This window comes from Camelus bactrianus, chromosome 2 (genome assembly GCF_048773025.1).
Source record: "Camelus bactrianus isolate YW-2024 breed Bactrian camel chromosome 2, ASM4877302v1, whole genome shotgun sequence".
Lineage (NCBI taxonomy): Eukaryota > Metazoa > Chordata > Mammalia > Artiodactyla > Camelidae > Camelus > Camelus bactrianus.
The window spans coordinates 15,234,893-15,262,634 of record NC_133540.1 but is presented as its reverse complement, the minus strand read 5'-3'; the positions used below and the strand labels follow the sequence as shown (position 1 = coordinate 15,262,634).

At 44.3% G+C, this 27,742-nt stretch overlaps 1 protein-coding gene across 16 annotated transcripts in view; it reads left to right on the top strand.

Moving 5' to 3' along the window:
* The window catches only part of LOC141579539 (uncharacterized), a 113,192-nt gene that overhangs the window by 30,527 nt on the left and 54,923 nt on the right, over positions 1 to 27,742 (top strand). For 13 of the 16 annotated variants that reach the window (XR_012511116.1, XR_012511111.1, XR_012511108.1 and 10 more), the window contains 3 exons: positions 2,972 to 3,095; positions 12,804 to 13,051; positions 15,041 to 25,780. The gene's annotated coding sequence lies outside the window, so the exon portion shown is untranslated. The remainder of the gene's footprint in view (positions 1 to 2,971; positions 3,096 to 12,803; positions 13,052 to 15,040; positions 25,781 to 27,742) is intronic. The other 3 variants (XR_012511105.1, XR_012511114.1, XR_012511106.1) reach the window with 3 other exon arrangements.

Sequence of the window (27,742 nt, the reverse complement as noted above, 5' to 3'; positions counted from 1 at the left end):
TGGAAAGGACTTATGACAGCATAGAGTTGTAACTTTTTATGGGTGAGAATCCATGATAGTGTAACTTGGACAAGAACCCGGGTCTTCTGTCTTCGTGTCCACTTGGATGAAGAGGCAACTGGGTGGGGGATGGCAGGGATCCTTCTTGCTTGAGTTCCAGGGTCTTGCTAGATTTCATTGTTCAGCTGCCTTTAGTTTATGTCCATATGGCCTCTCATGGGAAGGTCACTATGTCCTGATAGATTGAGTTTCTAATCAGCAAAAAGGTCTGGACCCACTCATGGTTCCCAGAGATTTTCTGCTGACTTGCTGACACTTTATATACATGAGACCTAAGAAATTGCTGGATATAAAATCCTTAATGTTATCGTTTGCCCTCGAGTTCCATAGGAATGGGGTGCTGTCTCAGGCTGTCTAAGGCTAGATCTGAACAAAATAGGGTGATAGGCTGTGCAGCTGGACCCTCCCCAGTCTAATGGGATTTCCACCTTAGTTTTTAGAATCAGGCAGATTAGTTCAAATCTTGCCTTTACCATTTATTAGCTTTGTGACCTTGAGGAAGAAACTTTACTTTTTGAGGGAACAATTTTCTTTATCTGTAAATAAGTTCAGTATTTATTTTAGGGTTTTTGTTTTAGAATTGAATGAATCAATTCCCTCATTTATTCCTAAAATAAAGATCACATGGTTCTATGCTGGTGCCTTAGTAGTTGATTACTAAGGGACTCAGCAGTGAGAACGTGGGTGAGGACTCCTGGATAATAGAGCTTATATTCCAGGATATGCTTGTAAAAGACTGGATTGCAGTGGATTTTTAGTAAATGTCCACTCCATTCCTAATCCCCATTGATTGTGTATATATCTTTATACTAATATATGAACAATTTTTTATTGCAATTTAAGTCTCTGTAGTATTTAAAGTATGTAGCTATAACAAAAATACGTGAAATAAAATGATCTGACTTTTATTTTCTTTTCAATAAGCAAAACAAAATAAAATAGAAAAGAAAAGAAAAATTTTGAAGGAGTAGAAATAATTTTATTTCCGTGGAATCAACTCCCTATGTTAGGTTTTTCGGTTGTGTTCTTAAACAGCATATAAAATTGACAGGTTTTGTGTTCAGTGTTGATAGCTGGGTGAGTATAGTTTCTTTTTGTGGTTGTCTTTGATGAATTATTTGCACTAGATCATAAGTAATGTGCATGTTACATATTGGAAACGAGGAAACAGTGGAGACATACTACCTCCAATGCAGTCATTTTGTTACCGAGTCCAAACTCATTCTGCTCACCAAATGACAGGCCAATAAACCGGGAGATGAGGTGTTGGAGCAAGGAATAGTGACTTTATTTGCAAAGCTGGCAGATCCAGAATATGGCAGACTGATGTCCTGGAGAATCATCTTCCACAAGTCAGAATTGAGTCTTCTTTTATACTAAAAAGGGGCGGGGTTTTGATTGGTTGTTGGAAACTTCTTGCTGTATGAATTGCTTGTCCTTTGAATCCGCTGTTCTTGCAGCTGTCCATGCGGATCAAGTCATGTTGCCCCTGTGAAAACTCCAAAAAAAAAAAAAACAAAGGTTATTCTCTATTTTGCAACTTGCCATCTCTACATAAGTGCAGATGAATTAGCATCCTTCAAGATCACGGCCAGGAGAATAGGCTGTCCTGGATATTTCAGTCTAAAGGCAACTTTCTTTTACAAATGGTGCAGAGCTAGCAAGTCTGAGCCTAGAAAACAGGGCACAGGGTTAAAGCCAAAGGAACAGACTTAACATGGGGTCAAAATTGTTCTTTTCTCTTACAATTCCCTTTTCTGCTTCATAGATAATTTTAGTAAGAAACATGAGCAATTTTGTATTTTTGCTTCTTAATAACCGATAAGTGGGCCAACTATATTTTTGTGAGCAGAGATGCTGTGCGGGCATAGGGGTCACAGCACACTCTTGTTGGGGGTGGCCGACCCTGAAACATGTCTGATGCCACGTGAGTGTTGGTGAGGGTCCCCATAGCCAGCGGCACTCTTCAGGATGTAGCATATGTGCTTTGACTTCTTGAGACCTCATTTTCGGCTGTAGGAAATTTTTTCAGATACTGCGATTGAAAAATCACTCCAGCTGGGGATAATTAGGGAAAAAAGGAAAAGGAAAAGGGTTTGGAGTAGAGTAGAAGAGAAGGACATAAGATCACGGAGCCTGAGTGCTTGGCAGCGGGGCCTCGGGAGAGAGGGGAGCAGAGGTGGGGAGGGGCCTGGCCCCGGAACCAGCTCCTGCACCTGTCCCCGTGCCCAAGCCACGTAGCTTCCAATGGGCCTGGGACACCTCTCTGGGCTGGATGTCACCCTGTGCAGAACCTTGAAAATCGAATGTAAGGGGTGGGCAGCACTCACATAGGGGGTCACTGTGGATTTCAGTCAAGTCCACGGTGCCTTTTCTGGTCATGTGCCTTCACTTGTCCTTTATCTCAGGATCTGAGGAGGAGGAGAAAGGAACTCAGGTAGAGATCCAGGAAGATATCCGACTGTGTTAAGAGAGGACAGACACAGTTACAAGGGGACCGAGGACACTTGCAGCAAAGTAAAATGACTTCACAACTATTGCTTCAGAGCTGCAGGTGTGAGAGAGCCTAAGCCTGTTTCAGAGTGCAGGGGACAAGCGGAAAGGAATGGCAAAATTTCCACTGAAAATTGAAATTTTGTTAAATAGCCTGCTACTGTTGCTTGTATCACTTGAATGAATGCAGGCATATTTCTGTGGGCATTTATAGGTTCACTCAACCCCACCAGCCCCTCTTGCCCCCATCGGGGATGGGATTTCTCAAGCACAGAGCACCTCCTGCTTCGGTGGGCCACGCTTTGGGTCCTCACCTGGGGCCGGGCTGCTGCAAGGCACTGAGTCCCTGAGGCACGGCCTGTGATACACGACAGGAACATCTCTGCTATCGACTGAGGGCCTCCTTTTCCCCCTGCAGTGTAAGAATTCCGGTGACTGAGTTAGAAGCATGCTTCCAAGCTGTCCGTGTCCTCGGCATCCAGAAGCGGAGCCTGGAAGCTTCCGAATTTCTCCAGAATGCAGTCTACATTCACCTTCGGCAGGTGAGTGTATGTCCTTACACAAGTGGAGGAATTACTGCAGTTTTCCTGGAACTTACTCACCACTAGTCCATCTGATTTTTCTGTGCTAGGATTCAGTATGGCCTGCTAAAAAATCTGGAGTCAGATTTTGAAACCCTGATGAAGAGGATTATTTATTTTATTTCACTATATGATAATCTTTTACTTTCAAAATTCAGAATTTTTGGTTCTTTCAGGCATTTTTGGGGGGGTTGGCAAAACAAATTTGCTCTTTCCGTCTTTGCGACCTGTTGCTTTGTGCCTCTCACCTGTCTTCTGTCACTTGTGAGGCAGTTCCATTTGTGACCCTGTCCGTGTTGTTCATGTTATACAACATAAAGTCTGTAAAAGTACAGTCCCTTTTACTCCGAAGACATTCCACAAATAACTCCTTAAATCTGGGTGTTGTTTTAAGAAGACAGAATCATTAGAACATGTAATTGCAGGTTGCTAGTGCAAAATCCCCAAATCAATAGTCTAGCTCAACATCTAAAATCTTTCTAATCTACCTTGGATTTGTATGGATAAGTGAAGCAATTTGCTAAGAATTGAACACCAGGGTTAGAATACAGGCTGGTGTAGCTCAGCAGGTCCTCTTGAGCCAGTGCTGTGCCAGAAAGCGGGGCCGAGGGAGAGGGCGGGGCTTAGGGAAAGAGGAGGGCCAAGGAGGAGGGGGGTCCTGCCCTCCCTGAGCTGACAGTTTCATGGCAAACACCTTCACCATGTGAAGAACTTGGAGTTTCTTCTAAGAACACTAGGTTTGAAAAGAGTCATAAAAGAACGGGAGTGACAAAATCCAATTTGTGTCAAGTAGGGGAGAGCAGCTGGAAGGCCACTTGGGAGACTCGTGAGTCCAGGTGGGCAGTGTTGGTGGCTTCTACCTGAGCGGTGGGACAGTCAGTGGGACAGTCACCGGGAAAAAACGAACAGATTTTAGGCATGTTTAGATGGTAAAAAGGAAAGGATGAATGATGTCTGTGAAGGTAGGATGGAGTAAGGCCCAGATTTCTGGGTGGATTAATGAGGTAAATGATGGTCCTGCTGTGCTCTGAGCAGGGAAAGCTGCAGAGGGAGCTTTGGGGGAACGCTGATGAGTTCAGCTGTGGATAAAGTGAAAGGCTGTTATATGTGTGGTCTGGGAGCTCAGGTGAGAGCCAGTAGCGAGTAGGGGGAGGGGAGAGAGACTTTCAAATCATTTTGTCTTGTGAGCATACAAATAATTATGAGTAATGATACACTTACGCCTCTATATTCTGGATTTAACACCCATTAACATTTTGTTATATTCACTGCAGAGGTTCCTAATATTTTTTAATAGAAATAAAATAAATAGAAACAAAATAGTGGAGTTAATAAACATCTTAGAGTTGATGTGTGTCCTTCTATGTATTTTGATACCTCATCTGTTTATAACCATAATCTATAAAAAGTTAACTAGTTTAGCATAAGTGTTAAACAGAGGGACGTGACACACAGTTTTGGGGCTTGAAGCTGATCTTCTCGGGCAAATTATGTAGCCTCTCTGTACCTTTGTTCCATCTTCTGTGACTGCCCCCGGGCCCCTCATCACAGATGATTTCCTAGACTAGATGATGGGAGTGAGGCTGCTGAAGGGGCTAAGAAGTGGCAACTGCTAGGGACACTTAAGAGAGAGACAAAAAGAGATTAAAGTCAATAAACTCAGTACAAACAAATACTCTCAAAAGAGAAAGAATCCTGCAGTGTTTTGAGCCACTTAGCATAAGGGAAACGAAATCACGTGGACCCAAAACTCTTGAGCATGTGAGTAATGTGGGTGGGAATGTGTCATCAGAAAAGGGTTGAGAAAAGGTCTTTTGGTTTCCCTTGACGTTTCCATTAAGGATGGGGAGCAGAAGTGAAAACCCTCAGCTTCAGTGGAAGCTGCTGTTTTGTGTGAAACTGACCAAACTTTGGAGACCAGTCATCAGCGGTGCTGGCAAATGAAGAGATTTCGGGATTGGGTGGGGCACTTGCTGTGACTTCCAGGTGACCTACTGGCTGGGGGCTGTGAGGCGGGCAGTAGGTTTGCAGGGAGACCCGGGCATAATCCCTGGCTCTGAGGCTGCTGGTCTGACTAGCAGACCTGGGCACAGGCAGTCCTAATGGGGCAGCTCGGGATGTGGCCTGGGACACCTGCCGTGCTGAGGGGGAGAAGAGCGCTTCCCAGAGGGGGTGTCCCTGCAGAGAGTGGAAACGTCCTCCTGCAGGGAAGGAAGAGCCTCTGAGCAGGGTGCTGGTTGCACAGGCAAGACCACCCTGAGCACTGAGGGTTTGGGGAGCCGGAAGTCACACAGTGGCCCGAGCAGCCTTGTTCCTGAGAAACTAGAGGGAGATGAGGCTGAAAATTCAGGCTAGGGTCAGACACTGTGGTGGGTTATGAGTGACAGTAAAGGACTGCTCAGGCAGGCACGAGAGAACCCTGTGGGTGTCCCAGCTGGAGCGTCACTCCAGAGGGTGGAGCTGATTTATAGACTTTGCAACTTATTAGCTGTGTGACTTTGAGCAAGATCACCCCACCTCTCTATATATACCTTCATCTGTAAAATGACACAGTGACAAGCTCGTGTCATCAGAAGGCTTAGTTTAGCTCTGATCCTCTGTGTCCAGTCCTGTCAGTGCTGCCCTGCAAGTTTCTGCAGTGGCTGCTCTTACCCTGAGATGGGAGGGCATAGAGGGATTTTGTAGCGCCCGAGGGCAGGAAGGGGTTGCTTTAAAAACAGACATGTAGCCGCCTGCAGCTGCAGGCCTGCAGGCAGTTTGGTTGATGGTCCTGGAGAGGACTTTGGAGGCCTTAGCATCGTCATAAGACTTGTTTTCCCTTGGGGGCCGGAATTGCCTATGCAGATTAATGTGGAAAATTTGGGCTTCTGGCAAAGCTGTTTTCAGAAATGGTAATATACATAACATATCGAAGAAAATATAATGCTTTTATTTAATCTGTGGGACTTTGCAGCTGTTGGGAACAACTCTGTTGGCCTGGTCTCCACGGAGGACACTAGGGGTCGGCAGAGCGTGCAGGAGGGCAGGTAGCCTGCAGTGCTGCTGCGGGGTGTTCTCCCGAGTAGAGCACTTTGCTGAGTTGACTCTTCTCTGAGTTTGGTTGCCAGATGAGCAGACAGCAAATTAATGAGTTCTGGTGGGATTGTATAATGACAGAAAGAAAGAGGGACCCGTAGTTTTTCTGGACTAGAACACGCTTTTGGTTCCTGATCCAGTGTGTTCCATTACAGAATTGATGAGTTGTGTCTATTCTGGGACTTGTCGACTGAAAGAAATATGTAGCCTGAAAGTTTAGAGTTACACTTTATTAGGCGAGAGGACTCGAGGCGGGATGACAGCCTTCAAATCTGTCTGAGGGACTGCTCCCAAGAAGTAGGGGAGGAACTAGGATTATATAGGAGCTTTACAACAAAGACCAGGGAGTTGGAACAATAAAAGATTGCTTTTTATCTAAAGAAATCCAGGCATCTCAAGTTAAAGAATATAGTGCCTTTGTATGTATCATTTGACCTCACTGGATTCATTCTTTAGACAAGCACCTAGCTATCTAGGGCAATTATCCTGTCTTCTTATTCTCAGTCTGTTCAGAGGGCAGCATTGTGAGTGGCTGTAGAGGCTGGGCTTCAGGTCTGTCCGCACTGGGGGGTGGCGGCAGCCTTGATGACTTGGTTTCAGCATTCTTTGTTTACTGACATGGTTGTAGTATTTTAATACACATTGTAGTATTTTCATTCACAGACTGATTGTGGATAATCTGGAAACTTGCAAAGGAAACGAGATGGAATTACTGCAGGTACCTTCTACTTTAATAAGCCGTGTGCAAACATAAACATGGAGGAAGCATACATTTGAATTTGGTGGTGTAGGGAAGGGTTTCTGCACATTACAGGAGAACGCAAGGCAGAATATCTCTTCTTTGTTGGCAGGGATGTGGGTCAACCTGTCTTTTCTGTAGCGGTTTCTGAGAGCACTTTATGGTAATTAACAAACATTGACAAACGGTGGCACACTTTGCATTTAAGAGCTGACCTGTGCAAATGTGTATTGGACAGGTGGATTTCATAGGCAAGTGGTGAGGTGGATTGGAGAGAGGTGTAGCCCAGGCCTGGGCTCAGATTCAGGTTTAAATCGCCATTTCCTCACCAAAGGACCTTGGACTAGAGTGTAACCTCCATTAAACTGTTGGTGAATCTGTGAAATATGCATTATAATATTCGTTTCTTCCTGGGTTTGTTGTAAGTTTTAAACAGTATTATAACACACATGAAACACTTAACAGGCACTTAGCAGTGTTTACTGTGTCTTTTCGCCCCGCTTAGCGTGTGTTACAGCCGTAAAGGTAGCATGTGCCTGTTGAGGACGTACTGGTAGCCCCTTGAATAGGTTGTGAATTTGGTGATTTCCTTTAATCCTTGAAACTCTACGTGCCATGGGCAGTTATTTTCATGAACAGATGAGGAATCTTAGGGTAAAGAAGACGGTGTAATTTGCCCAAAGTCAGACCATAATTTTGGGTGCAGGGGCCTCTGTTCAGCATGGGCCCCTGGGATTTCTGCCCTCTCCGTTCAGCACCAGAGCCAGACGTGGAGTCGCCTGTCTCCCAGCCCAGAATATCCGGCAGGCAGCAACACAAACCTGGACCTGTTCTGCTTAAGCAAAAACTCCGGAGGGGAGGCAGGTACTAAAGGGATAAATGTAAAAACAGACGACTGCAAACTGTTATCAGCTCAGAGAAGGAAAGGAACACGCCTCGTCGTGCAGAGCTGGGAGCTTTCCCTTCAGGGCTGCTCTGGGGGCGTTCATTTCAGCTAAACAAACTCCGCTCCTGCACCAAGGCATGAAGGCAGGGTGCATGTAACCAGGCTGACTGTGCCTCGTTGATCATATTCATTCCTAATCCAGTGTCAGCTGTCACGGGCACTTACCTAGTAAACAGATATTGGCCATAATCATCACGCACTTTGCTTGGTAGTTTTATTGGCCCCACTTTTGAGATGAGGTAATTGAAGCTGGGGAGTTTGCTGCATGCCCGTGATTACCTTGGAAATACCCCTACTGGTCTTTCAACCTAGACTGGTGTGGCTGTTACATCCCAGCCCTGTGAATGGCATCGTGTAGCTTCTACCAATTGGCCCAAATGACTGACATTGATTTTCTTAATCCGTAGGAAATGGTATGTGACAATAAGGGAAAAGGTGGTAAGAAATTCTTTGGAAAACTAGAACAAAATCCAATACTTCCCCAGCTGGGGTAGCGTACCCAGTGTCACTCATCCCACTCACAGCCTGGCACCTCCTCCCTCCCGACTCCGTGTTCAGAAGCCACTCTGAGCCTTCGAAGAACATTTTGCCTCGTGACACTGTTGACTAAGACCTATGACCTCTCTGTCCCTGGTTTACTCTCTCTTCAAGGCCATTTAAATTTTATGCAGGCTCCTCCACTCCGATGTAAGAAAAGACTCTTTAAACTTCTTGATGAAGCTCCTTAATGAAGATCTTGTGAAGGAAACCTAGTCAAAACCTGGGAGGTATGCACACAGTGACTGCATGCAACCTCAGCACTTTGTGAAGTTCAGAATCAGAGGGGTGGGAGACTCAGGAAAGGCTTTTTAAGGTAGAAAGGGGAAAGTGAAAGGATGCAGGCTGTGTGAGACTGAAATATCTCGGTCCCAGCCAGCAAGGCACCTGCGTTCAGGATGGTGTATGGGGAGTACAGAGTTCTCACAAAGAAAGAAGTGGTGGGATGGGAGGGAGGACAGATAGATTCTTTACTAGGGAAGGAAAAAGTGGGCTGAAAATTTCCTGGTTGAATAAGAGGACTGTGACATGATGTGCTTGCATTTTGGAGATAAGGGTTTTGTGGGGACAGGCCTAGGAGAACGCTCTCTGGCTGGGGAGTCAGCACAACAGAGAACCACAGAGAACCGGGCTGACCTCAGGGCCCCTGCTGGGGGAGGGGCTGCCCACCATTTTGGTCCTGGGGGCTACTTCTGTCCCTTAGTTGGGGCCTCAGAGCTCCCTTCACATCCCAGTCCTGTTGATACAAGAAAACATATGTGGGGCATGGGAAGGGCTGTGTCCCTGGCTTTGGTTGAGCCCCTGGAATGTGCCCCTCCAGACGTGGGTCCTTGGCTTCATGCAGGAAAGGTTTCAAGAGCAACTGTTGAGTAAAGGTAGATTTATTCACAGAGACACATTGAAAGGCAGGAGAAATTCCACGAGGTGTGGGAGTTGGGTGCTCAGATTAAAAGTAGGTACACACTCCACAGACAAATTGTGGGCCTTCTCCGAAGAGGGAGAGAGAGTGATGACCGCGAGGTGGCGCTGTGTTGCTGGTTTTCATGGGCTTGGTTGTTTTATATGCTAATAATTAGAAGGAGCAGCCTAAGGGCAAGGGGCTGGGATTCCCAGGGAGTTGGCCATTTCCCACCCTTTGACCTTTTGTGGCTAGCCTTGGGATGGCCATGGTGCCTTGGGGCGTGTTATTCACCATGTTACTATTACAACGGGTGTATAATGAAGCTGAAGATCTGCTAGAAGTAAAATCTCTTCATCCTGAGCCTCAAGGCCTACTGGGGGTTGAATCCTTCACCATTTTGATGTTAATTGCTGTGGCCTTCATTGAATGGCTGTGCTCTGGCCCCTTCCATCCTGTCTCACTGTGTTGACACAGAGAGAGCAAAGGCCGGGCCCTGCCTGTGCTCCTGCATTTAACATGGAGAGGGGTGGTGTGGGCTGATGATGACTCTGAGTGGTGAGAAGGATGTTTCAGATTTTCCCACGTGGGACATGGGGACGTGCCAGCAGCCACCGCAGATTTATCTCACGGGCATTATCGCTTGTGTCACTCATCTTTTTCTATTTTTCTTTCTTTTTTTTTTTCAAGTATTTAATCTAAATTTAACATCAGGTTTTCTTAGGAAAGAAATTTCTCTTTTTCTTTTCATTGGGGCTCTTTTGCGGGGGTAGGTAATTAGGTGTATTTATCTGTTAGAGGAGGCCCTGGCGGTTGAACCCGGGACCCCGTGCACGCTAAGAACATGCTCTACCACTGAGCTCTACCACCCGCCCCATCATCTTTTACTTTTTGCTTTAGCTGCCAAGAATCTTACGGCTGAATTTCTAGTCGGCCTTTAACACTTACCCTGACTTCATGGCATTCGTTTTTATGAGTTTTCTTCCCCCTGGTTTCATTTAAGTATTGAATCTCCATTTTCTCTTCACTCTAACTTTTGTCTTTTTGTTGTTATGGTTGTTAAGCTGTGTTAAAAATTGTTTAATTTCTCTTTTAGCAGGAGGCTGAAAGTAAATAAATATGTAAACAAACTTATCACACTTAAATGTTTTATACATTCTAAGCTGTTTATTAGTTACTTAAAAACCGAATTGAATACTGAAGTGATAACATTTTAAAATTATTTTTTAACATTTTATAAAATTATAGCTGATTTACAATATGATATAAGTTTCAGGTGTACAATAGTTGCACAATTTTTATTGTTATGCTCCATTTATAGTTATTGTAAAACATTGGCTATATTCCCTGTGTCGTAAGATACATCCCTGTAGCGTGTTTATGTTACATGGAGCAGTTTGTATAAGAAAGTTGGGTAATACAAAGTCTGGGGCGTGGCTCTGTCTAACCCATGTTCCCGGTCACCCTTCCTGTCAGAGCCCAGGCCCTCACTCCTTTCTGCAGGGGAGCACCTGGAGGCAGCCCTCATCAGCACTGGCACCACCCTCTAAGTGGCAGTGACAGCAGTGACTGTGTGTGGACGTGCAAAGTGTTGTTCCAGGAGCTTTACATGCATTTCTGCATTTAATAATTAAAGCCCTCCTGTGAGGAATCATTTTAGGTTTTTAATGAATAATACATTTTATTTTGATTTTGAGAGTTCAAACTTCCAGAAAATTTACTGGAATAGTACAATAAAGGCTTAGATACAGTTCACCTAAAAGGGCACTGTTTGCCCTTTTGTGTCTGGCTTATTTTAGTATAAACTTTCAAGGTTCATCCATGTTGTAGCCTCAGTCAGTACTTTATTCTTTTGGTTTTATAATATCCTTTTTCTTTTTTTTTTTCGTTTTTTCTCTATTTAAAAATATTTTCATTGAATTCTAGTCAGTTTATAATGTTGCGTCAGTTTATAATTTTGCATCAGTTTCTTGTGTACAGCACAACACTTCATTTATATAGGAACATACATGTATTCATTTTCATATTCTTTTTCAACATAAGTTACTATAAGTTATTAAATATATTCTCCTGTGCTATACAGTATAAACTTGCTGTTTACTCTATACATACTCAGTATCTGCAAATCTTGAACTCCCAATTTATTTCTTCCCACACCCTCTCCCCTCTGGTAACCATAGTTTGGTTTCTATGTCTTTGTGTCTGTTTCTGTTCTGTAGATAAGTTTATCTTTTTGTTTGTTTGTTTTTTTAGATTCCACATGTGAGCGATCTCATATGGTATTTTTCTTTCTCTTTCTGGCTTACTTCACTTAGAATGACATTCTCCACGTCCATTCATGTTTCTACAAATGGCATTATTTTATTATTTTTTTATGGCTGAATAGTAGTCTATTGTACAAATATACTACAACCTCTTTATCCAGTCATCTGTCAGTGGACATTTAGGTTGTTTCCATGTCTTGCTATTGTAAATAGTGCTGCTCTGAATATTGGGGTGTAGGTATCTTTTTGAATTACAATTCCTTCTGGATATATGCCCAGGAGTGGGATTGCTGGGTCATATGGGAGGTCAATGTTTTGTCTTTTGAGGAACCTCTGTACTGTTTTCCACAATGGCTCCACCAAACTGCAACCACAGTGTAGGAGAGTTCCCTATTCTCCACAGCCTCTCCAGCATTTATTGTTTGTGAACTTCTGAATGATGCCTATTCTGACTGGTGAGATGTGATATTTGATTGCAGTTTTGATTTGCATTTCTCTGATAAAGATATTGAGCATTTTTTCATGTGCCTATTGGCCATTTGTATGTCTTCATTGGAGAAAAGCTTCTTTAGGCCTTCTGCCCATTTTTGAATTGAATTGTTTGTTTTTCTTTCTTATCAAGTGTAAAAGGTGTTATATATTCTGGGAATTAAGCCCTTGTCAGTCTCATTTATTGCAACTATTTTCTCCCATTCCATAGGTTGTCTTTTAGTTTTGCTTACTGTTTCCTTTGCTGTGCAAAACCTTGTAAGTTTAATTACATCCCACTTGTATATTTTTGCTTGTATTTCTATTGCTTGAGTAGACTGCTCTAGGAGAACATTGCTGAGATGTATGTCAGATATTTTGCCTATATTTTCTTCTAAGACGTTTATAGTGTCTTGTCTACGTGTTTAAGTCTTTAAGCCATTTTGAATTTATTTTTGTGTATGCTGTGAGGGAGTAGTCTAACTTCATTCATTTACATGCAGCTGTCCAGTTATCCCTACACCATTTGCTGAAGAGGCTGTCTTTACTCCATTGTATGTTCTCACCTCCTTTGTCAAAGATTCAATGACCAAAAGTTTGTGGGCCTATTCTTGGTAATTTTGTTTATCCGTTCATTGATGGATGGATATTGTTTGTAACCTTTGTCTACTCTGAATGATACTGCCATGAATATTGATGTGCAAGTTTTTGTGATAATATGTTTTCATTCTGTTGGCTGTAGAGTTGGCCCGCCATATCTGTAATTTCCACTTCATGGATCCAGATGGCTGATTGTAAAGGGACTCGAACATCCTTGGATTATGGTATCCAGGGTGGGGGGTTCCTGAAACCAACCCCCCGAGGATACTGAGGGATGACTCTACATGTAGGAGTGGAATTGCTGAGCCATATAACTCTAACCTTTTGAGGAAACACCAGACTTCTCCAAAGAAGCTGCACCATTGTCCCTTTCCACTGGCCGCAAATGAGGTATCTCTGCCTCCTCAACGACACTTGTTATTGTCCATGTTTTGATTAAAACCGTCCTAGTGGGTGTAAAATGAGAACTCATTTTGATTTTGATTTGGCTAGTGATGCTGAGCTTCTTTTCATGTGCTTATCGGCCATTTGTGTATTTATTTAAATCCTTGGCAAATTTAAACATTGGGTCGATTTTCTTTGTATTGTTCAGTTGTAAGCATTTTTTATATATCCTGAATACTAGTCTATTCTTAGATACATGCTTTGCAAAATTTTTCTCCTATTCTGCAGATTGTCCTTTCACTTTAGTTTTTTTAAGCATTAAAACAATTTCTTTACAGGGGAGGTAATTAGATGTATTGATTTATTTTATTTTTCTTGCTAAGCATGCACTCTGTCACTTGATATACCCCCTTCCCCTGTCATTTCACTTTCTTGATGATGTAATTTGTAACAAAAAGGTTTTAACTTTCATGAAGTCCAGTTTATCTGCTTTTTTCTTCTATCACTTGTGCTCTTCGTATTGTATCTAGGAAACCAAAGCCTATCCTAGGACCACAAAGATTTATACTGTGTCTTCTTTTAGAAAGTTTATAGGTTTAGTTTTTACGTTTCTGTGTGTGATCAATTTTGAATTAATTTTTATTTATTTAAAATATGGGGGTCCAGATTCCAGATTCATTCTTTTGCCTGCAGATACTCTGCACTCCCTGCACCATTTGTTGAATAGACTATTCTTTCAATGGAGTGTTGTTGACACCCTTGTGGAAAACTGACTGTAAATGTAAGTTTTCCCCCCTGGGTTTTTATTATGTCTCATAGATTTATTTACCCAAACTTATGACAGTACCATTCTGACTTAGTACTATAGCTTTTTAGTACCCTTTAAAGTGAGTCCTCCAACTTTGCTCTGCTTTTTCAAGATTGTTTTGGCTGACCTGGGCCCCTTGCACTTCCATATGAATTTTGGGATCATTTTTCAATTTTTGCAAAGAAGTCAGCTGGAACATTGATAAGGATTCCACTGAATATGTAACTCACTTTGGGGAGTCTTAACATTTTTAACAATATTGTCTACCATTCCATGAACATGGGATGTGTTCCATATATGTAGATCTTTTAAGTATTATTTTGATGATACATCAAAATATTCAATGTACAAATCTTGTAAATTTTTGTTAAATGTATCTCTCATTTTATTTTTAATGCTGTTGTAAATGGAAAGGCTGAGCTTCTTGAGGGTAGGACTATATATTAATTTGTTTATTTCTAGGATTTCTACACAGCAAATACTCTAGGTTTATATTTGCTACATAAATCTATCCACAACTCTTCCCACCCCCATGTTATAAGAAACCAAGACCCAGGTTAAGCTACCTGAACACCTATGTGGAAGTGAGAATTGAGACCCTTGGGTGGGGCTTTGTGAAGATGATACTGAGAGCTTATTTAGGATGGCTTCATCTTAAATTCCTTTAAACAACACTTTTGGTGTAGTCAGATACATTAAGATCATGCCCTTTTGATGTGCAGAGGAGCTAAGACTATCATTTTCAAATAATTTCTAGTGAGAGTGTTGTACTTGAAATCAAATTTGCATCAATCTTTGAAGATATATGTTTCAGGAATTTTGACTAAAGAACACCTGTCTTTATTCATTAATGACAACTAAATTCTCAAGCAACATGTAAGAGTTTAAGCAAACTGCCCCAGCCCAGTAGTGCTGGTTGGCTGCAGCTGTAACTGGAGTCAGTGCTTACCTCTCCCAGCACGCTTGGGCTGATCTGCTCAAAGGTGTTCGTCCAAATGTTTGTCTGTAGTCTGTTGGACAAAGCCATAAAACATTGAGTTAAGGTTGCTGGAATGCAAAATATTCCTATTAATATTAAGTAAGCACATATTGAGTGCTTACTGTATGTTGGGAATTGTCCCTCAGCCTCACATGTATATTATTTCACTTAAAACTTCATATATTTCCTTGTTATTCTCACTTTACAGATAAGGAGACTGAGAATTAGGTCTTCTGTATTTTGGATGGAGCTCATTATCAATGACAGGAAGTTGTAAGGAAAAAGATATTGATTCATCCTGAGAAAATATTTTTCTGACCGTCAGCAGTGAAGAGGTTGAACACTGAAGAAGGTGATCATTGTTTGAGTGAGACGAGCCCCGGATTGTACGGAGTCAGCATCCCTGTCCTGGACACGGCACGTGTAGATCTGTGTGGTGGGTGAGGCGGCGAGGCCGCGCAGGGAACGCGGATGCCGGGCCATTGGGCTGTGCTCAGGCCTGGTGGGGCTTTCTCCTAAGGGCAGTGGACCGTCATTGACAGATCTTAAGTAGGGGAGTGGGGTGCTCTCGTAGATCACTTTTGTCTTGTAGAATGCTTAGAAACATTTAGAAGGCTCTGCAGGAGGTGATGTGATGAGTCAGATTAGGGTGGCTGCCAGGTGTAGGAGTGTAGAATTTTCAAGTGGTTTTCAGTCCCAGTTTTGTGGCTGAGTAGCTGTGTCACTTTGGATGATGCACTCAAGGAAGTAAACAATTTATCTAATCAATTGAAGAAGTGATGTACCGACCTCCCAGGACTGCTGTGGTGATCCAGTGAGATAACGTGTGCACAGTGTGCAGCGTGGTCCCCAGCACACAGTCAGTGCTGAGTGAGTGCCAGTGAGTACCTGGTAGGTCAGGTGTGGGTGGTGGGACTCGGTGACTGAGGAAATCTGGGCCCTGAAGGTGGGGTCCAGTCACATCTGTGAGTGATGGGCCTGAGCTGGGAGAGGCAGGGAGACCTTGCCCCCCGACCAGGGGCCCTGGGTAGGACGGCTATGGGAGGAGCACCGTGAAGTCAGCTCTTTGCAGGTGGAGCTCGAGTTGCCTTTGAGACATCTAAGTGCATTGTCATGAGCTCAAAGAGGAGGTCTGGGCCCGGGCTGTGAATTTTCCTATAATTTTAATCCCTGAGGACGCCGAGGTATTGATCATTGAACGTGAAGACATACTTTACAGGACAAGTGAATAGTATTATCATCTCTGTCATCAAAGCTCACATGTCTTTATTCATCACAAGTTTGCTATTGGGTACTTACAGAGCTCACTTCCCCGCCATCCCCTGGGCTCAGGCTCCACAGTAAAGAGCTGGTGAGCCTCCCTCTTTTCCAGAAGAAGACACATTTAGCTGGTAGAATTCTGTACCTCGCCAGACTTAGAATTTTAGTTTGTTGTTTTAATTCTATTTTCTGTTAGCCATCTCCTGACAGGAGAGACGTTTTACCTCATGGGCATATTTCAATTAGCTGTTACTGAGAATTGCTGATCTGATCCATAGTGTAAGTATTATATTAACCTTGTAGAGTATTTATCATTTTTCTGTCTTTGCCCTTTAATTTTGTATGCCCCTTGAAGTCTCTATCCTATTTGGGGCCTTATTTTTTTTAATTAAAAAATGTCTATTTGCAGTTAAGAAAACAAAAGAAAAGAAAAATTACACATGATTGCTAAACTTAGAAAATATCTAGTGTGTTTTCTGTCTCGGCAACGGAGGGTTCTAGAAACTCGTGAAAACCTTCATTACACAAGTTTCTTAAAATGCTGATTAAGAAATAAAACCTTCTTTCTTCATCTTTCATGCTGCACAGCTAATTGTGAAGAAAGTGAGGGGAAATCCTCAGAAGCCAAGACAAACCAGAAAGCAGGGATTCTGGGTGATACACGAGCCTTAGAAGCCCTGGGGTGCCTGTTGGCTCCTGTACTGAGTTTCAGTTGCCTTGACAGGAGGGTAGGAGGTGAACCCGAGTCCTCTCACACTGGGAGTTGGATGACTGATCATATGTAAGGCCAAGCCCATCCCGAGAAGCATGGTTTACAAAAGGGTTAACTATGAAAAAAAATTCCTCAAGGTAAGACAGTAAGGAAAGTCAATTTTTTTGGAAGAGGGGATAAATAACAAATCCAAAGTAAGGATATAGTTTAAAGCTCTTCTGGCATGAGAGTAACCACAAACTCCTGGCAGAGAATCACAGCTACTCCTGGAATGAGAAGCTGTGGTTTGAATGAATCAGTGAGCAGCCATTCCGAAAAAGGCCTCCAGAGTCTTGAGGATCAAGATACTTGACTGCAAACACCTGTCTTCCAAGGTCTCAATCAAATAACCAGAAAGGTTTTAAAGGAAAGAAGCCATAATCATAGTTCTATTTCTTAACATTACTTTATGCTAGGAATTCAGAGGTGACTATGGAGTTGTCTCCTCTTTTATGGACCTTACTTTCTCTTTGGGGAGACAAACTGACATAGTTGGGGAGCTTGGTGGAGGGAGGTGATAGTCTGTTGCAATTAGCCAGGAGAGGAGATTAAGAAAGCAGTGAAGGGTGGGTGAACATTTTAGCTAAGGACATTCTTGTTCTGCTGGCCCTTAATTGCAGGCTCAATGAGCAGTCACTGGATGGAATAGATCTTACGGAGAATGGACTTAGCTCAGGCCTCTTTAGAATGGACAAGTGAACCTGGAGAAAGACAGTCATATCTGTGCAGACATTAAAGTTCACTTGAACGTGCTCCATCCCTGAGCCAAAGATAGGACAAATATGCAGCACTTCTTAAGGACAGAGGAGTCGTTTTTAAGGTTCTCCAAGAATGAAGCCCAGGGAACCGAGATGGCCAGTTGTCAAACTGTGACTTTGCTCTTTGGACGGTGTACCCACCAAGGGTATTGGCCTTTTATACATTTCCATTTCTCTTTAATACATGTCAGGTGATGAGGACGTGGGCACAAGTGTTTGACATCTTGTCGAGGCGAATTTGGGTACCTGCCTAGAAACGCGGGCACGGCTACAGCTGCGTCACACATGTTGCCGCCCATCCCGCTCCCCGTCTCCGTGATCACGGCAGAGTGGTTCCTTGTTGACCTGTCCATCTCCTCTGTGACATCATAACCCATGAAAAGACCGGAGAGTATTAACTTGGCTTTGTTAAAGTCAAAGGAACAGATCTAATATGGAGTCAGATTTGTTCTTTCCTATTTCAGTATTGCCATGGAGAAGACAGTTTGGGCAGCTTTTTGTAGGGTCCTCGAGGATTTCTCTCTCAGCCTCTGGGGGCCTCTATTGAAAACCCTTCATAGCTGTCTGGCCTGCTGGAAAACCACTCCGACTCTTTTGCCCTGAAGATGTGTTCAGTTTATAACTCATCTCTACTCCTTGGAAAACAACTCAATAAAAACTCAGTTGGTTTTCCACCAGCCATGGGCAGGAGTGAGGGATACCTTGTTATTATTTCATAAAATAATAATAATAATAAAAATAGTAATAATAAAAATAATAATAGTAATAATAATAATAATAATAATAATAATATTAATAATAATAAAAGAATTTTTAAAACAGCACTGGGCACATAGGTGAGAGTCAATAAATGCTTCCTGGCTTAAATCAAAAGTGATGACTCAGTGATTCCATGGCTGCTGTATTTGCTGAGCTAGTTACTCCTTTGCTCCATTACACATTTTTTTAACTGAAAAAGAAATACATGCAAATGGTTAAAAAAAATTCAAACAGAGCACAAAAATACACAAGTGAAAGAAGTTTTCCCTCATCCTCTGTTCTTCCAGCCCTCCCTGGAGATGCCACTGTTTACTATCCTTTGGGTGCTTTTCCAGATATGCTATGCACATTCCCACCTATGTATGTAAATTCCTTTAAAGTTTTAGTTATTTTTAACTTAAAGTGATTTAAATCCTCAAGTGGCTTCTGCCTGGGTAATAGAACAGAACAAATCTGACTCCATATTAGATCTTTTCCTTTGACTTTAACCCTATGCTTTGTCTCCTAGGCTTCATCTTGCTTGTAAAACAATGTTGCTTAGAGCCTGAAATATACAGGAGAACCTATTCTGAAGGCTCTGATCTTTAAGTATATTTAACACATTTTCATTCATAAAAAGATAAGAAATTGCAGAATAGAAAATAACGTTTGTTTTGTTAGAGGTTTACAGAGATTTGACCCAGGCAGATAGCTGCAAGAACAAAGGATTCTAACAAGAAGGAATTCCTACACCAAGAAGATTGCAACAACCAAGCACGTAGGAAAAGAGCCTGAATTCTGACTTGGGGAGATGGTTTTCCAGGACATTAGTTTGCCATCTAGGTCTACAGAAACTTGCTATTCCATGCCCCAACACCTGGTCTCCCAACTTATTGGCCTGTCCTGCACTGAAGACAATGAATTTGGATTTGGTAGCACTCCTATATACCTAGCAAGCTGGGCACTGGAACTGAGTGTTATGGAAACAACAGGCCAGCCAAGGAACAATCACCACTCGGAGTGTTGGCGTACTCAGATTTATTATGCCGGCGGCCTCAAAGGGGCTTCTGCTCCGAAGTTCTTAGCACCCACATCCAAGACATACACATGAAGTTTTAAAGGGTTAATTACAAGTAAGGGTGTATTAGCCAATAAGGCTCAAGCAACAAAAAGCAAGGAATCAGCACACTGGTGCTTGTCAACTTGTAATAGACACTTGTTGAGCTTCGATTTACGGCTTAGCTTGTTAGCCCAGTAAACTGACACTAAACTTCAGATTTACGAGTTAGCCCAGCAGAATTTAGATCAGTAAACCGACACTTATCACACTTAGATTTGTGACTTAGCTTGTTAGCCCAGCTGGGCTTTTCCTTCACATGAGGACAGCTCTCCCACACCCAGGGAACTACTGTGAGCCCTTGATGGTTCCACTAGGGTGGAGTGTGGTTTACCCAGGACGGATGGGGACTATGCACCAACACTCAGGCAGTCTGCTCTATCTGGGGCTCTGATCTTGAACCACCCCGCTCCCTGCCAGCCCAACACCTGGGACAGTGGAGCTAAGGCAAAGATCGTGCCTGCCTGTTTCCCAGCGTGTAAAAGGGGAATATGTACTCTTCCCAAGGTAGTTCTGAGCGACAACACCTGCGGGTGCTTGGTTCCCAGACCAACAGAAAACCCTGCTCCGCGTGGGGGCAACAGGTGTGATACCCGTAGGGGTTCTGCAGCAGCATCGGATGGAGGGCTGGATCAGGGAGGTAAAACTTGAGCTGCGGGCCTTGAAGTGTTACAGAAGGGTACAGAGGCAGGACTGCCGCCTTCTTCAGGGTGCCACCAGAGGTAAAGCTTTTTCTCTCCATCCCGCTAGGACCTTACCCTTTCCAGATCCCTCCCTTCTCTCTGCTCTTCCTGTCCATCTGTCTCCCTCCACTTTTTCCCTCCTCTCCTCCCCCTCCCATCTTTTCCCTCCCTCACTGCCCCACCTTCTCTCGCAGAACCCAGAGCGGATTGCTGGCCCTCCTGCGCATGGGCGGTCGGTGTCAGCTGGACCGCGGGTTGGAAGCTCCAGCTCCGAGCCGGGGATTAGCCCCAAAGTCTTCTCAGCTCTGTCGCCCGGCAGGCCTTTAGCTCCTGCCTGGGGCCGGTGCCTCTGGCTGTGGAAGTGCAATGTGGGGTCTCCCGGGAAAGGGGTCAGGTGGCTGCGGGAGGGCGGTCCGCGTGTCACAGACCACGAGGGCGCGAGTCAGCCTGTGTTCAGCTGAATTGCTCGGGCCAGACCCCTCTGCCCGCGCCACCTGCCCCAGTGCCCCAGTGCCACAGCTTCCCGGGGCCAGGTGTGCACCTGCCGCCTCTCACCCAGCCGGCCTCCACTCAGTCCGCTGCTGGCGTCCCCTTCCCCTCTCTCGCCCGCGAGTCCTCTCCTCCCGGGCTTCCTCTCCTCGGCCACCGGCCCGTCCCCTCAACTGGGCGGGCTGCGTCCCGGGCGGGCTGCGTCCCAGGCGGGCGGGGTCTGCGGACCCGGACGGGGCAGCTGGGGCTGGGGCTGGGGATGGCCACCGAGCGGGGCTGCAGCCCGCGTTTCCACCCATTTCCCTGCCCCGCGACTCCGGGGCTGCCCTGGTCTTCCTTTCCCGCTCCCTGAGGAACAGCTCAGTGGCGTCTGCGCTGCTCCCTGGGCTGAGAGCCTCCGGCTGTAAAGCCCAGCTACTGGTGGAGTTGGGAAAAGGGATCCTCAGTGCCAAGCGAGCTTCTGTCTCCTCCCTCAGTGTTTCTGCCCCAGGTAAGTACCTTGAACACTTTCAGGTGTTATGATGGCGATGCTTGTTGGTGTCATGTGTTTTTATAGTGAGAGGGATTACAGTGTTGATAGCAGGGCTTGGTTCAGTTAAAAATGAGCTGAAGGCATAAGGCTGTGTCATCCTCCTTCCTTCCCTCTCCCAGGGTGAAACGTGTGACCATCGATTTTAAAAAGACAGTTACATTCCCTAACTAGCCCAGCCCAGCTTGGTGTGTTAACAGGAACAGCACCACCAGAGGCGTTGGAGACCCAGGGACATTGCAGTCCTAAAGAGCTCCTGGCACAGTTTGGTTTGTTTTGGTTTTTTGTTTTTCTTAAATTGTGGGGCAGACTAAGTAGTATAGAGGGAAAAATAATTGTCAAGAAATATTTTTTCATATAACAGCTTTATTGTGATATTGTTCACACACCATGAAGTCCACCCATTTAAATGGTACAATTCAGCAGCTTTTAGCATATTTACACTTGTGCAACAATTATTATTCCAGAACATTTTCATCACATCAGAAAGACCAGTGGAAATGAATGACCAATCCACCCCTCCCCAGTGGTGGTTCTAAAGAAGTTTCTTGCCTATTCTTGACCATAAATTAACTTGTTACATTCCATGAAAAATCTGGTAGGAATTCTAATCAGAATTGCAATGAATCTGTCTATCAAAATAGGAAGAATTAATGTCTTTATGGCATAAACTTCTTCTACCCATGAATATAACTGGGACCCTATATTTTCACCTCTCCAGAGCCTGGCCCATGGGAAGTCCTCACTAATTGTTGGGCTTGTGAATGATGAGATTCTATACATCATTAGTTGCAACTGTAGCCTTTCACAGAAGAGAAAATTAACCTCAGTGAAGCCAAGTGACTCTCTGATGGTCAGAAAGAGTGACAGCCAGTGCTGGAGTGATCTAGTGGACTTGGTGCTTGCAACCAAAATTCTTCGGCAGCTACAGCTAAGGGGATTAGAGTGTTCTTTTATTTTTTCTTAATGGCGTTGCTTTTATTTTTACTTATTTTTTTAAATTAATTTTTTTGAAGTGTAGTCAATTTACAATGTTAGTTTCAGATGTACAGCAGAGATTCAGTTATAAACATATGCATATGTATCTATATATCTTTTAGATTGTTTTTAGTACAACTCATTACAAGAAATTGATTATAGTTCCCTGTGCTATATAGTAGGTCCTTGTCATTTATTTTATATTTATTAACGTGTATCTGTTAATCCCCCCTTTCCTGCCTGCTAAACACAGTTGGCTTTCTATGTCCATGAGTCCATTTCTAGGAGCAACATTTTTCTTAGCAATATATGCTGGTTGGCTGCTTTCAGTTTCAGTAATTCCATCTGTGGGTGCTTTTCTTCTGGTGGCCTTTATGTGGTTTGTACACGTGGTAATATAGGTCTGTATTTGGGAGAACTCCAGGCCTCGTGTAGTCCCTGGTACAGAGTTCCCACTGAGTTGATGCTTGAACCGGGAAAAAAACATAGTAAATGTTGGAATTTCCAATATGGTTGAGACTTCCAGGTTTCTATAACCTGCTTAGCCCACCTTAATATTGGCTGCACCCTTACTTGGTAATTTGGTGGAATTCCATGGTATGGTGGTGTAGAGACAGGGCCTTTTATGCTTATTCTCTTTCCTTTTTCTAACACTCATTCTCCTGGGTCTCCCAGATCCTCCCCCAGCAGTGCCCAGTGCTGGCTTGGTGCTGCGCTGAGGATATATTTATTAATAAGGACCTTTCCTCATCTCTTCTGAGCTTCCATTTTTTTCTCTGCACAATGAGGTCTTAGACTAGATATGTGCTTTTCAGTTTCTTTTAAAGCCATGTTTCCTTTGAGAAACAGAAAATGCAAATCACTCCTCCCATCCCAACCCTTTAGATTTTGATACAGCCTCCAAGGAGTGACAAAGCACTTTGTGGAAAATTGATGTGATTGTGATTCCAGGTGGCACAGAAAAGACTCTTCAGAGATTTATTGCAGGGAGAGGGCAGGAAAGGTGCAGTATGTCACACTTTCTAGTGTGAGCACTGGAGCAGTGGCTTGGATTTAAATACGGTGTCTGACGTGGCTTCTCTCTAATCATGTACAATGTGATAAACTTCTCTACCTCAGTTTTTCTTGATGTGTCAAGTTGGCGTGATAATATTTTAGGGCTTTTGTGAAACATTATACACATAATCCATTGGTGTTTCGGTAGAAATAAGACCTGCTAGGGATTCAGGGATTTGTTTAAAAAAAAAAAATCTTGTCCATAGCAATCTGTCGGTGTGTATTTTGAATTTCCTGGAGGGTGAGGGTTGAGTCTAAAGTCCATCGTGGGACAGGTGGCCCATAGTTTTCTGTGCACCTGATTGCCCCCTCCTCCCCAGTCCTCTTCCTCAGTCCAGGATTAAGTTCCCTAGTAGATTTACACAGAGGTCTTGTGGAAATGGCTTTTCATTTTATTGTTTCACCAAGAAGGGCTGCCATCATGATCTCTGTGGTCAGGTTTTGAAGGGCTGCCATCATGATGTCTAGTCAGGTGAAGGCTATGCAATTGGGAGTTTCTATTTAATAAAAAGAAAAAAATTACAAATAGAAAATTAGAACAAGGGTGATGACAGGAGCTCTTGGAAGTGGGCACCATTAGTTTTGTTAGCTTCAGGTGCAGTGGCCTCTTGCCACGAGGACCCATCCTCTTGCTCTGAAGTTGGAGGGACCAATGGGTTGAGTGGGAATGTTAACTGAGTGTATCTCATGTGCTGGGCATTGTCCTATTTGTGCTTTGTGTTCCTTATTTGAGACAGTGAGCTCATTTAACCTCAATAGCCTCTTTAAAAAATTAGACTTTTTATTTTGAGATATAATGTAGATTCCCATGTAGTTGTAAGAGATAATATGGAGAGGGCCTATGGACCCTTTGTATAGTTTTCCTTAATGGTTCCAACTTGCAAGTTTGGGGTACAATTCATTACTGACTCACTAACAATTTGAGGTTTGTTTTATTGCCCTAATTTTATTCACGATTAAACTGGGGCTTAGAGAATCACACAGGCCTGACCAGGTCACCCACATGGTTAGTGTCGAGACGGGTGGAACGTGGGCTTGGGATTTCCAGGCAGTACCATTATGATGGTCTGTGGCAGGGAGCAGCATTCATTTTGCTGGTTTATTCATTCATTCAACAAACATTATTGAGTAACCTCTGTGGGTCAGATGTTTTCATAGGGTTATCTGATTCTTCAGCAGTCCTGAGAATCAGGTATTGTTTATATTTTTTAATCTGAGAAAATTAGCTCTAAGAAGTTATAACCCCCCCAAATGAAATATAGCTCATAAAGGAGCGATACTAAATTTGTACAGTCACCCCTTTTTATGCAGGTGGTACCCTAGGCATTTTACATTTGCAAACTTCTGTAATCCAGATATATTCATGTAAGACAAAGATTTTTTTTTTTAATTGAAGTATAGTCAAGTTTACAATGTTGTGTCAATTGCAAGGTTTTTTTTTGAATTTTGAATTAAAAAATATTTTTTCAGGAGGGTAATTAGGTTTATTTATTTGTTTCATTTTTTAAAATGAGGTACTGGTGATTGAACCCAGGACCTCGTACATGCTAATCACGTGCTCTACCACTGAACTGTACCCTCCTCCCCAAGGCAAGTTTTCTTATCCATTATTCTGAAGCTTAGGAGTTCAAATAAATTGGATAGAAAACCAGATCTTTTGATCCCACTGTAGTCCTTTTCTTTATATTCTGCTGAAGGAGGTTGGGGAAAGCACTTCCTTTGTTCACTTCCTTATTCAGCATTTTTCAGCAGTGACTTTGCATCAGGGCCTTGGTAGGTGCTTGGAAACAGAAAACAAGAAATGACCCTTCTCTGCAGGGCAGAAAGCCTAGACCAAAAGCTGGGTAATGTGATCCGAGCTACGGTAGCCATTTGAAGACTCTGAGGACAAACTGTACCCCTGGATTTACTTGAGCTTCCCTTGCCTTCTGGTTGGTACACACCAGGTCACCGCAACCCAGATGGGCCTGCAGCCCACAGTACAGTATGTACCTCGATCTCCTCTCCCCTCTCGTCAGGGCCTGCAACATGAGCATCCCTGACTACGTGCAGTGTGCTGAGGACCACCAGACTTTCCCCGTGGTGGTCGAACAGGTGGGGATCATCTCAGAGGAGAATTTCTTTTGCATCTATAAGTGAATCACCTTGGTGAGTCAGATCAGTCCGTGCGGCTCCCAGTGGGCAAACTGTATCCACTACAGGCACCACTATGCGCCCAAGAATGGGTGGAGCGACTTCCAGACACACCGCAAGGTCTTGGGCCTTGTCATCATTACTGACTGCCTCTCGGCCAAGGCTTCGAAAAGCTCCACGTGCAGAGGAGCTGTATGGCACCACGCTCTATGACCCTCAGCACTTTGACTTCTGCTGCATGGGGAGGTGGCCGAGCAGCCGCGCACCAAAGTGGCCTTCAATTTACGAGGAATGCAGGGTGGTGGAGAAGAGGATCAAGGACTTCACTGAGTCACTCTTCATCTTGCCCAAGTCCAAGAGGCTGGACTGTGCATCCGACAATTCTGGGGACAAGATCCTCCTTCTCTGCATCCCATTTGAGAAGGAGGACATCATGGGACTGGACACAGAAAGCAGGTAAGTTTACCTGGAGGCCAGTCCACCCTGGCTGTGTGCCGGGTTTCTTCCCTACATCCAGAAAGGGATCAGCAAGGAAGAGGACTCTCTTGTAGCCAAGGGTGGAGGGAGGTGCAGCCCGCCGGTTTACAGACATTTAAAAGTGAATCCGCCTTTGTTTCAGAGAGATACTTTTAGGGTTATTGTGGACACTTACTCCAGGTTTTCAGCCAGGACCCTGGTGGGACCCCTGGAGTTGCTGTCCAATAGAGTAGCCACAGCCACTGATGCTAGGAGAGCTGGGGAGGAGGCTGCTCTGAGCTGAGATTTGCTGTAGGTCAAATGAACATCAGACGCTGAGACTTGTCTAGTAAAAAGAATGTAAACTATCTTATCACTTCCTATATTGATTACATGTCAAAATGATAGTATTTTACATACAGTAGGTTAAGATTTGTTCTTAAAATCATTTTCTAGTATTTGTTTTTTGTTTCTTGGTTTGTTTCTTTGTTTACCGTTTTAAATGTGGCAACTGGGAAACTTTCTTTACATGGCTCTCATTTCATTTATGTTGGGCAGCCTGTCTTAAGATAGTCTCATCCCTTTGCTTGTAGATGAGATGCTGAATCCCGAGAGGCAGAACGAGGCGCTGGTTGAGCTGGGGCTGGAGCCGCTGTCTCCTGCCTCCCAGGCCCAGCACCTGTTCGGCTCAGGCCCTCTATTCCTGCCCGACAGCCAGCATGCCATGTTAGGACATCAGAATCACCGCCAGGGACCTCCGAATGAACTCCTTATGCAGGGAAAGGCGTATCACGGAGTATGGGAAAGAGCAGGGAAATGTTCATCCTCACTTTGTCCCTGTGATTAAGTCAACGGCCCCACTTTGTCTCGGAATTACAGACGAGCTCTTCTGGGCTGCCTACCCCCCCCCACCATCTGCTCTGTTTCCCCGTGTATCTATAGTGCTGTCCTTCGTGCAGAAGAGGGTGACATGCCTTTGCCGAGAGGTGGTCCCCCTTTGCTGGGGAGAGTGAGGGAAGCTGTGTGCCCACGGCCTACGGCCTCAGGCATTGAGTCTGGAGAATACTCATGGCGGTCTGACAGGTGACGGTCGGAGGACCTGGCACGGCTGCCGGGCCCACTGTGGAGGCGGTGCTCTGTGATTCTTGAACTTAACTAAGATCAGATTCTACTTTCTGGTTGTTGGTAAGTTGGAGGAGAAGATGCCAGAGAATTGATAAAAAGAATGTCCAGACCAGCCCTGTGAGTGATAGGCACAGGGGACCCGAGTCCCCCACGTGTGTGAGGTGCCTAGCGGGCTCTGGATGAATTTTCTGTTCCTCCCGGACATAACTCTATGGCTTAAGGAATGGGCAAGGCATGTCATGGCCTGTACTTGTCCTCACAGGGCCCTGTGATCTTCATGCCCACACTCCCCTTCTGCTCCTTGGAGACAAGGTGTCAGGTTTAGGAGCCTGGGCGCTGCTGAGGGCATAGCTGCCAGCACCGTGCTACACCGAGGCTGGCTCCGTTCACCTCACATGTCACCTCCTGCTGAGCCCCCAGGCGTCAGTCAAGGTAGGTGCATAGGTGCAACATACGCAGAGACCACGTTCTCCCCCTGGACAGATTGGTTGGTGAGCAGTGGAAGCCTAGAGCCCTGCCCCAGCCCCAGGCCAGTGCCTCCTCTTTTGTCATAGGAGGCACTGGTGACATTTTTGCTCAGCAACTGCTTGGCTCTGACTCTGCAGACCCACCAGAGAATGCCAACTTGTTTTTGCCTTTTGAAGTCTGCCCTTGGGATTTGGCGGAGTAGCTCGATATGTGCTTAGCCCATAATGGTTGACACTGTCACCATTGTTTACCCAGAACCTCGTGTTCCAGGCATGGCTCTCGGCATCAAAATACAGCAGCGCATTAAACCTCCCTCCTGGTGGGTCTGTCTGTTTTGGTACCATAAGGGCTCAGCCAGCATCTTAACGT